The sequence below is a fragment of the Trichechus manatus genome, unplaced genomic scaffold (assembly GCF_000243295.1).
Source record: "Trichechus manatus latirostris isolate Lorelei unplaced genomic scaffold, TriManLat1.0 scaffold00061, whole genome shotgun sequence".
Taxonomy (NCBI): Eukaryota; Metazoa; Chordata; class Mammalia; order Sirenia; family Trichechidae; genus Trichechus; species Trichechus manatus.
The window spans coordinates 11,498,478-11,510,481 of record NW_004443997.1 but is presented as its reverse complement, the minus strand read 5'-3'; the positions used below and the strand labels follow the sequence as shown (position 1 = coordinate 11,510,481).

The 12,004-nt window shown below is 43.2% G+C and overlaps 1 pseudogene; it reads left to right on the top strand.

Annotated features, from left to right (window-relative positions):
• The first annotated feature begins 550 nt into the window (after window positions 1-550).
• LOC101342503 (crooked neck-like protein 1) lies at window positions 551-11,485 on the top strand (annotated as a pseudogene).
• The last annotated feature ends 519 nt before the right edge of the window (window positions 11,486-12,004 follow it).

Genomic DNA, 12,004 nt, shown 5'->3' with positions numbered 1-12,004 from the left:
CCTTCCCCCTCCATCCTAGGCGCAGGGACTGGGGGTGAGCTTCCATTTTAGTTTGGGAACTGTTCCATTTCCTCTCCAGCTGGTTTGGGAAGCAGGGGAGAGGCTGGGAGGGGGGAAGTGCCGCAGAAGAAGTTCAGAGACCAGAGATGGGGCTGACAGGTCAGGGGAGGCCCTGATTTACTTCCTGATCCATTGTGCCGACCGTCTGTCCTCATTAACTTGTGCAGGTTTATGGGTTTTTAATCTTTTCCACATCCATGCACGATATGGACATTCCACATTCTTTTTTTTTATAGTCCATGTACTTTCATGTTCTGATTGTTTGCTTCTGAGTTATGACCCCAGACACATAGTATAGTCCTCGCTCTTGCTCCCACTAATGAGCAAACATGAATTATTCCTCCCAAACATCAAGTGGCATCAGGAGCTAAATCAAGCATTAAGCCAACAACTATGGCTAGGCCAGATGAAGTCTTTGCCCCAAATCTGTGGACCTGTCTCTAAGAAAAGTTCAGAAACCCCAAAGCCAGCATGCATATTTCAGACCACGATGGACTCCTTCAACCCAAAGTGAGAAACCCTCCAAAATATTAATTCAGCAGCCCATTTGCTCCTCTCAGTGTGAAGGATGAGCTTCCAGAAGGATAGAAAACCAGCCCTGGAGAGTTTCACTTTCCCTAAATCCAGTTATCCCTTCCACCTTCATTTACTACTATTTTTACATTTAAATTGTCTCCATCCTCTTAATGAGAAAACCAAAAAAACCCACTGCTATCGAGTCAATGTGACCTATAGGACAGAGTAGAACTGCCCTATAAGGTTTCCAAGGAGGGGCTGGTGGATTCAAACTGCCAACCTTTTCGTAAGCAGTCAAACACCTAACCACTGCACCACCAGGGCTCCCTCTGAATAAGAGCTTCTAGTAACCCTTCGTGTGGAAACATGGGCCTTTTGCTGAGGATCCTGATTCAACCTCAAGGTTTCTGATTCAAATTTAAGAAACACAAGAACTCAGATTGTTCCCATTAAGCCAAGGAAGTTGTACCTTTCTGATACCATGATTCTCTGGTGCGGGATAAGTTAATCAGTTCTGCCATTTGAGTTTCTCTTGTTTAATAAAGGGAACTGTGCTTTCTGGTTCAGCTTAAAGCAACATAGTTTAGGAAGCCACTAGGGTCGGGAAAAAAATCCCTTGAACACAAGTCTTAACCCCAATCAGGGCCCCACAGCCAACCACACCTTTACGATGTCATTGATTGGGAGCAGAAAGAGGTTGGTAAAGAACTTGAATGGGACATGAATTAACCATGTACTCTTACTTCATGCCAATGCTTTTCATTTTCTCATTTCATGAGTTAGGCAAGCACTTCCCAAATCAGTCCACAGCACCCTGCTTCCACTGTTACTCCAAAAGAAGTGCTATACCTGGGAGACACTGGTTTAAACACTAAACATTCCTTTGCAGGATTTATCAGAGCTTTTAATATGCTGACATGGAAGTGACTCTCCAAGAGAAGACTACGATACGCAGCATTCCCGTGGACTCATTTGGCATCTGAAATTTCTTCATCCTGCAAAACAGCTAAGAGTTCTGGGACTTCACGCACGTCTCTGATAAACAAGGAGTTGACGATTGTTTTGCAAGAAGTGGAGGTTGGGCATGGTTCAGTAGTTTATTCAAGATCACAGTGGCTTCAAATCCAGATCAGACATCAAATCCAGGATTCCCTATGTTCTTTATCCTTTTTCCTGCTTTGTTTTTCCTTCATAGGCCATGTGACTACTTGATGTTTGATTATTCTGCTTGCCCATCTAGAACATTCCTGCCATGCAGGCAGGGTCTGCATTCCCCCTTCCTCCCCCCATCTCAGCACCTAGAAAAGTCCCCAGGTCATAGTATACCCTTGTTATTTACTGAATGGATTACTCTGCAGTAACATTTTCAAACATCAAGGAGATTTGGGACTACTTTTATTTATGTATTCTGTTCTATAACTGTTTTATCTAAAATAGCAGTGTTCCCCCGGTTAGAAAGGGTAAAAAATGTGAAACAAAATTCAAATTAAAAAAAAAAAGACCAGACTTACTGGTCTGAAAGAGGCTGGAGGAACCTCTGAGACTATTGCCCTAAGACAACCTTCTAACTTGAAATTGAAGACACTCCCAGAGGTCACCTTTTACCCAAATAACAGACAGGCTATAAAATAAACAGTAACACCTGTGAGGAATGTGCTCCTTAGAACAATCAGCTAAATGAGACCAAAAAACCAACATCTGCCCAAAACCAAAGATGAGAAGGGCAGGGAGGGACAGGGAAACTGGATGAATGAAAACGGGGAACCCAGGGAGGAAATGGGGACAGTGCTGACACATTGCAGGGATTATAATCAATGTCACGGAACAATGTGTGTATGAATTATTGATTGGAAGACTAATTTGCTATGTAACCCTTCACCTAAAGCACAATAAAATGTTTAAAAAATTTTTAAACTAAATAAAATAGCAGTGTTCACATCTCAAAGACTTAGAGAAAAGTTGTGCTCCAGTTAGTAATTTTCCACCTCAGAGATTCCATAATCCAAGTCTGAGATGCAAATTTGGGTCTAAGAACAGCATTCCAAAGTACCTTGAACAGATCCATCCTTTTGAGGCAAACATCTGAGCAGGCGGTACCCGGAGGGCTAGGCGTCCTCATCGTTACCCTTGGCAACACCTCTCACTGTAGCTTGCAGCCCTGGAGGCCAGGAGCCAGCAAGCATGTGTCAAGTGCCTTATGCTTTCATTTCACGAGTCTGCCATCAAAGTCACCACCAGGGGACCCACCCAGAGAAACAGCACAGTACCCTCCAAGGTGCTGGGGAATAAATTAGCGTCCATGAAGGGCTGAAAAATGACCAGTCCACACAGAAGTCACAAGGGTCACAAATCGACGTCCATGGGAGAAGTTGAAGTTATTCAGCCTCAAGGGGAGAAGGTTAGGTCAGTCTGACTTGGAAAACTATTTACCTGGCAGCTAACCATTGCCACACAGAACTCAATACCCAAAGGCCTGAAGGTAAACATTCATTCCTTTTACTGGAAAGTGAGTCCCAAGAGGTGAAGTGATTCAAGCTAGGATGCACAGCTGTTGATAACTTAGATTGGAACACGTGTCTGGGCTCAGGCCAGGTGTCCTTCTGAAGTCAAGTTGTTCTGCAAGACCTTGACCTCGCATCTTAGAATTTCCCAAGACTTTGACCCATAAACCCAAGCTAACCTTCCTTTATTCCAAGCTTTCTCTTCTCTGGCCTCTTATCCATGTTGAACTTGTGTAGGGATAGGAATTTACATAGCCTGGCCCCTCTGACACTCACTGAAGAGAGGTTCTCAGGGACTGACCACAAAGCTTCCGGGTTGACCCAGCGAATGCTACCTGGGTAGAAAATTAAGGACCTAGACCCATTACAAGCCATCCTCTTTCCTTCTTAGGTAATGCCAAATGCTAACCTGCAATCGACTGCTAGTAGCTACGGGAATACTATGTTGACAAGGATTTCAGGTTCATGCAGAAGCTTGCTGTGGACCAAATGCTGTGATAGATTAGTAATGTCTGCCATGGGTAAAGGAGGGAGGAACAGAGGCAGGTACGCTGTGTACAGTCAGCAGTTTCTCCCTTCATTTTACACAGAGGCAAAAAAGCACTCAGGACACAAATCAGACTGGAATTCCATGCCTTTGATATAGTACTGCCCCAGGCCCTCAAACTAATCCCCCAAGGATGTAGAGAGGAAAAGGAGTGGGTAAGCCCTAGTATCAAACTTTTTTTAAAGAGCAGCTAGGGGTGACTCTACTTCTGATGAGAGTGGAAGGAAGTGAGATATTGGTGCTTTGCTTTCCTGGCACTGTTGGTAAGCACAGGCCAGCACAGGAACTACTCCCTCTAACCCAAAGGGGGCAGCACCCACCCAACATAGGGATTTTCACAAACGAAATCACAAAAGCTATTTCAAAAGGAATCTTCCCTTCGCTGACTCCCGTATAAGCAGCATTTATGTCAAGTTATTCTCTCAGCCACGTCTGCAAGTGGATGGATATCAGGGGATGTGGGGTTCACTATTGCCCACAGTGTCTAAGCTGTGGACGATAATGGCAATAAGCCAGTTATCTCAAACAAGTGGGACTTTATGCTTCAGACATCATACAAAACCAAAGGGAGGGAAAAAAATCATTATTATTTTTTAAATAAAAACTCAGAAGGCAGCCCTCCTGGTAAATTGGACCAGGAATGGACTGGGTTGACTCATCCAGCTGATGCTAGACATTCTTAGAACAGCCATTTCAAGCAGTCAACACCAGGCTATCCACTTCAATCTCAGTTAATTGAGCTCTAACTCACTTGGACTGTGTAGAGAGCTTCTTGGGAGAAACATTTGTAGCTGGCTGCTTCCAAGCCATGCTCGCCCTAGCGGGGCCACTTCCTCCCATTAAACACTAATCCAAACTTCTTAGGCAAACAACCTTGAAAAAATGACTCCATTAGAAGGAACTGTCTTGTAGAGTAACCTGGAAAAAGAACCTAATCTTTAAGGACCTACATTTGAGTGCCTGATACGGGCCTGGAGCTTCAAAGCTAGCTCAACTTTAAGCTCAAGAGGGTATTCTCTTTCTGAGAACAGGGAAACAGACTCAAAGGAAGGAAGGAAATTGTCAGGTATGTCAAGCTTACCGTGGCATCTCATCCTTGGTGTCTTAGATTTGGCAGAATTCTTGTGAGGGTGGGTCAAGACAGGTGGTCTTGCAAATCCCAACATTGGGGCAGAGCTGCCTTGGGGAAAGGCAGCAACTGATACCCTGTTCATGAAGAACTTAAGTGAGCCAAGGCCTCTTGATCTCTGATTACTCGTAATTTTAGGGCTCTCCATCTTCAGCATAAACTCCTTTTCTGAACCCCAGCTGAGCCTGGATTTGGAGTATGCAAAGTCAGGGTCCAACATTAATGCCGTGGATATCTATGAGCTTAAGAGTCTGTTTTCTCCAACAGCATCTCCTCCATTCTCAGAAGCTGCTAAGGCACATTCCTCCTGCACCTGGAGGCTTAGCCGCCTCTCGAAGTTTCCCTCTCCATTCTAGAGACACCCCAGGATCTTACGCATGGGCCCTTGCTTCCATCAATGTGTTACTTCTCCGTGCTCAGTGCTGGGAAGGCAGAGACACTGAAGGACCCACCTTCAGTGTTCAGTCCACCTGCAGAGACAAGACCACAATGCGTGGTCTACGTTAAAGTCTATTCTTCAGTAATTCAGGAAGGGGAGTGGTCTTCATCTCACATAGAGTACAATGTCCTAAACCATTCTGAGAGGCCCTGTGGCATCCAGCCCCTGCCCTCCTCACTTGGGCTCTAAGGCAGCAGCATCTGCCTTTCCTCATGCTTTATCTGGCACCTAGGGTCAGGGCAAGCTTTCCAAACCCACCTGGCTTTCTGGAACACATCATGCAGGTAACAGGTAACATCTTCTAGAAAAGTTTCCTAGGTTGTCTCCTATGGGCCCCCACAACTCCCCAATCTCCCTTAACCAATAGCTTATTGCACTGTGTCACAACAATTGGGTTACCCCTCCAGCCATTCCCCATTCCAACTCAGTCAGGCTCCTTGAGGCTCGGACTCCTTCCTAGTAACTGGCATATGGTATATGCTCAGTAAGGGTATGAAAGCAGGTGCTACTTCACAGGAATTTACGTTAAGATGCTAGAGCAGAGCTCAGATGGAGCTGTGGGAAGTTGAGCTCACAAAGAAAGTGGGATTGGGCTTCTCTAATCCTGCAGATTGTCTTTGCTGAAACCCAGGTGCACACACTTTCCTTGGCTTTCTTGTCCATTGGAGAATCATTTCAATGCCTAGACTACACTTCACATTGTACAGACAGCTGCCTGCTCCTTGCCCTGGTTCTCAATCAATGTCATGTCTGAACTCAGCGTTGAGCATACATTATTTATCTCTAGTGGGAGTAGAGTTACTCAAGGCATCGATGAATCAATTGACACTGATGTTTCATCTGGGCCCTCCTCTTAGGCAAAAATAGGTAGAAGGAAGCTTAACAAAGGAACGAGGAAGAGGAGAGGACCTGAAGATTCAGGCCAACACACGCTCAGGTCGCTCAGGTTGCCAAGTTAGGATCTGGATTGCAGTCCTCACTCAGGTCTGAAACAAGTATTTCCCCAGATAAGCCTTAGTTTCCCCCTTTGGTACAAGGGGGATGGTCAGGTTAAATAACCCCAGGACCCTTCCTGCACTCATCGTTTTAACTGTTAAACAAAAGGAATTTGGAGAGTAAGTTTCCAGGGATTGTTCCCAGGAACAGCTAGAAATAGCCAAAGCAGTTGAAACCAGTTAGTTTAACTAGCTCAGGCGCCTTCAGAAGTTGAGTTTTGGAAAAACCATTATTTTTATAATATAAATGATGACTCACGTACCCAGAGGCCACCGAGCGGCTTGCCATGATCAGCACAGCTTCTCGGCCTTTTCTGCCTAGGGTAAGGGTTGAGCTCATTTTGAGTATGTCATAAAAAGCAATGCACACTCATAAAAGATGGTTTGGAAAGTAGACAACAGTAGGGGGAATGAGTCACCACAAAGTGCCTCTGTGAATACCTGTTTCTGTCTAACCTTCAACCTGGGGCTTGCTTGACTGTGCATCTTGGAATCATTTGATGGTGTAGGACTTGCTTCTGTGAGTTGAACTCTAATTTCACTATACTCCTAGTGGGCATTTGGTATTGCTAATACAGATCTTTGTATATAAAGCTCCTCAGTACTCAGTGAGGGTGAAGTTTTGGTTATTGGTATTGTTTTCTTCAAACTCTTCCATGTTGATGCCCTTGCCTGTCCCCTGGACCAGGGTGCTATTGAAATCTCATGCTATCAATAGGGCCTTATGTACCCTGTTCCTCCCGCCTCTTTCAGGAAAGAAATGCTACTTAAGGTCCCCAACTTGTAACAGTTTGATGAGTACAGTCAAGAGCTCAGCCCTAATAGCATCTCAAACATCCCATAGCTTGCTCTCAACACCATCCACACATTCTCCTACTCTAGGCTTCCCCATCTCAGCTAATGCTGCTACCACCTACTCAGCACACAGAACTAGGAGTTACGGTCTTAATTCCTTTGGCCTACCCAACATCACTTCTCAAAAAGATGGCGCTGCTATAGCAAATTCTATTGTTCTTGTTAAATGCTGTCGAATTAGTTCCAACTCATAGACAGTGACCTCATGTAGAACAGAAACACTGCCTAGTCCTGCACCATCCTCACAGTCGTTGCTATGTTTGAGCCCGTTGTTGCACCCATTGTATCAATCCATCTCGTGGAGGGTCTTCCTCTTTTTCGCTGACCCTCTACTTTACTAAGCATGATGTCCTTCTCCAGGTAGTGGTCCCTCCTGTTAACATATCCAAAGTACGTGAGACAAAGTCTTGCCATCCTTACATCTACACAGCATTCTGGCTGTACTTCTTCCAAGACATACTTGCGTGTTCTTCCGGCGGTCCACGGTATATTCAATATTCTTCGCCAACACCATAATTCAAAGGTGTCAATTTTTCTTCCATCTTCCTTATTCATTATCCAGCTTTCGCATGCAAATGAAGCAATTGAAAATACTATGGCTTGGGTCAGTCACACCTTAGTCCTCAAAGTGATATCATTGCTTTTGAACACTTTAAAAAGGTCTTTTGCAGCAGATTTGCCCAATTCAATATGTCATTTGATTTCTTCGTTGCTGTTTCCATGGGCGTTGATCATGGATCCAAGTGAAATGAAGTCCTTGACAACTTCAATATTTTCTCCACTTATCATGATGTTGCTTATTGGTCCAGTTGTGAGGATTTTTGTTTTCTTTATGATTAAGGGTGATCCATAATGAAGGCTGTAGTCTTTGATCTTCATCAGCAAGTGCTTCAAGTCCTCTTCACTTTCAGCAAGCAAGGTTGTGTTATATGCATATCACAGATTGTTAATGAGTCTTCCTTAAATCCTGATGCCGAGTTCTTCTTTATATAGTCTGGCTTCTCAGATTGGTTGTTTAGCATAGAGATTGAATAAGTATGGTGAAAGGATATAACTCTGATGCACACCTTTTCTGACTTTAAACCACCCAGTATCCCATTGCTTTGTTCGAAGGACTGCCTCTTGGTCTAAGTACAGGTTCTGCATGAGCACAATTAAGTGTTTTGGAATTCCCCTCTTCACAATGTTATCCATAATTTGTTATAATCCACTCAATTTAATGCCTTTGCATAGTCAATAAAACGCAGGTAAACATCTTTCTGGTATTCTCTGCTTTCAGTCAAGATCCATCTGACATTAGCAATGATATCTCTGTTTCCACATCCAGCTTGAATTTCTGGCCATTCCCTGTCGGTGTACTGCTGAAACTGTTTTTGAATTATCTTCAGCAAAATTTTACTTGTGTGTAATATTAATGATATTTTTCAATAATTTCCACATTCTGTTGGATCGTCTTTCTTTGGAATGGGCGTAAATATGGATCTCTTCCAGTCATTTGGCCAGGTAGCTGTCTTCTAAATTTCTTGGCATAGACGAGGGAGTGCTTCCAGCATTGCATTCATTTGTTGAAACATCTCAATTGGTATTCCGTCAATTCCTGGAGGCTTGTTTTTTGCCAAAGCCTTCAGTGCATCTTGGACTTGCTAGATCCTTTCCTAACCTCTCGAGCTGAAACACTGAATGAAGAATCTGTGCTTAGTGGGCCAATATCAATAAACTCAGACTGATCCAACTTTATGTTCCTCGCACCATTATCCCACACCCTTAATAGCCATTACCACACACATTCCCCAGGTTTCTGTTTGTACACATTAGAAAAGTCAAACAGTTCTTCTGGAGTGTAGCATGCCTCCTCCTGGGTCATACTTTGTACTTCACCCTTTGGGGCTCCCTGGGACTTAAGTCTAGTTATAGGCCTAAAAGCAAAAATCGTGGTGGGGCTGTGTTTTGAGAACATTCAGCATGAACATTCAGGTGATGCCCCAGGTGATGACTCAGATGCTATCCTAGGTGATATCTTAGACAAAGGCTCTTCAGACACAGCTGGGTTAATCTCATCAGATGGGGGTGGAGGCGCTGATGGTTCTGTTGGCAGGAGTGATTCAATGGAATTTAGAAGCTCAGTGTCCCTATCTTCCTGATTATCTGCCCATATGTCCCCATCCCAAGTTTTAGGATCCCATTTCTTCCCAATCAATGACCTCACTTTAACTTCAGACACCATTCGAGGTTGGGAATTCAGTGGTGTTGTAATTCAACCACTCTTACAGTAAGACTCTGGATTTGGTTTTCAGTAATATCAGTTGTTACTACAAGAAATAGGGCATGAATGGCAACTTTGAGGTCATTTATGTGGCACTTGAGCTTTGTTTCTGAAGCCCTGAGCTCATCTCTTTCTTTTACCACTTTGTCTAGTGAAAGTAGGACCAAACAACCAAACATATTTATATATGGAGCCCTGGTGGCAAGGTGGTTAAGAGCTCAGCTGCTAACCAAAAGGTCAGCAGTTCGAATCCACCAGCCACTCCTTGGAAACTTTATGGGGCAGTTCTACTCTGTCCTATAGGGTCACTATGAGTCAGAATTGACTTAATGGCAATGGGTTTGTTTATATATATATATATAGAGAGAGAGAGAGAGCGAGAGCGAGATTTATATCAAGGAAATGGCTCATATGGTTGTAGAGGCTGGAAAGTCCCAAGTTCATGGGTCAGGCTGAAGGCTTCTCCTGACTCATGCAGCTGCAGGGGCTGATGAACTCAAGATTGGCAGGTAAGATGGCAGGCTGCTGGCTCAGGTCCCAAGAACCAGAGTTCAGATAATGATGAGCCGAATGTAGGATCCAGAGCAAAGCAAAAGTCAGTGAGCTTTGCCAGAAAGTCCATCTTTATTGGATGCAGGCCATACCCCCAAGGAAATTCCCTTTCAACTGATTGGCTGCTCATAGCAGATCTCATCATGGAAGAGATTACATTGTATCATATTTCATGATGGAGGTGATTACATCATTACATAACTGCCAAACTACACCATAACCGCCAAACCACTGAGAATCATGGCCCAGCCAGGTTGGCACACAACCTTAACCATCACACTCAGGAAGCCTGAGGACTCCCCTCTTCCCCCTTCCTCTCACAGCATGCTCCCAGGAAGAATATTCACTCAGGCTGGCCCTTGAAATATCCATAGATTAAGCTTTTAAATGATTCAAGCTTCACAATTAGCAAAGCAATGTTTAAGGGAGTTTGCAATTGTCTGGTGCCTGTTAAATCATAAAATTGTAAATGTCAACCAATCAGAATTTTTTCCTTGTAAGTTCCTGGATTTTCTGTATTTAAACTCTGAAAAATTCCTTTCACCACAGTACTTTGGTGACTCCTCACAAAGTGCTGTCTGGTCTAGGTCTCTTTGTTCCTTCAATAAACTCTGCTTTAATTTTAACAGAAGCTCCAATCTGCTCTTCAACATACCGATTCAGGAGAAGAGGCACTGAAAGCACTGTATCTATCTTTGGGTCAACTGTGCACTCTATGAAGAGTTGGAGGCAAAGGATCCTGAGAGGACAAGTGTATCAAGCCTCTTTGGAACTAATTCCTCACAAAAAGTTCACATTTGCCAAAATTTCGTTGGTATATGCACAGTTTGAAATAAGACAAGAAAATTTTACCATTTGCCCAAAGAGCTTTGGGAATTTCCATAAGCAAATGTCCAAAGAACAAGTTATGTAAAGGTTGCATAGAATCGGAATTATGGTTTGAGAATTTGACAGATGCCCAAAGCTTTATTCAAAGTTCCTGGAGCTTGGACCTGAAGATTGTACATCTTGGATTAAATCTGCAGAATTAGAGATGATCCTTGGTGACAACGAGCAAGCCCAGACCATCTATGAGCTGGCCGTTAGCCAGCCTCACCTGGACATGCTAGAGGTGCTTTAGAAATCATATATTGATTTTGAAATTGAGCAGGAAGAAACTGAAAGAACACAATCTTTACCGACGATTACTTCAACAGACACAACATGTCAAGGTATGGATCAGTTTTGCTCAGGTTAAGTTGTCTTCAGGGAAAGAAAGAAGTTTGGCCAAATGTAGACAAATTTATGAAGAGGGTAACAAAACCATGTGAAACTGTGAAGAAAAGGAAGAGAGATTTATGTTGCTAGAATCTTGGAGAAGCTTTGAAAATGAATTTGGAGCCATATTTGATAAGGACAGAGTGGACAAACACATGCCAGAGACAGTCATGAAGAGAAGAAAGGTCTAGGCTGATGATGGGTCTGAGGTAGGCTGGGAAGGATACTCTGACTACATCTTTCCAGAAGATGTTGTCAGCCAACCCAACCTCGAACTCTTGGCTTTGGCCAAACTTTGGAAGAAACAGCAGCAGGAAAAGGAGGCTGCTGAGCAAGATCCAGATAAGGACATTGGTAAGAGTGAATCCTGACTTTTTTTTTATATATTGATAAATGCTTTGTTTTTTATGAATTAATACTATATTGAGAAAGAAAATGATTGATGGCTGCTCCAATAGAAAGATCTGTGGAAGCACAGAAAACCAGTAGTCCTGTCCTGGAACTTGCTCTGTGAAAGCAAACAGGAGTGTGTTAACAGGGCTTGGGAGGGTATTTTTTTATTATTATTTATTTATTTTTTTAATTGTACTTCAGGTGAAGGCTTACAGAACAAATAGTTTCTCATGAAACAGTAGTACACATATTGTTTTATGACATTGGTTAACAACCCCACAACATGTCAACCCTCTAACTTCTCAAGCTTTTTTTTTTTTTTGGTGAAAATACACATAGCCAAAGATACACCATTTCAAAAATTTCTACATGCACAGTTCAGTGACACTGACTACGCTCTTCCAATTGTACTGCTATTCTCATTTAAGATGAAGGCTGTCAGAACAAAATAGTTTCTCATTTAACAGTTACTACAAATGTTGCCCTATGACAATGGT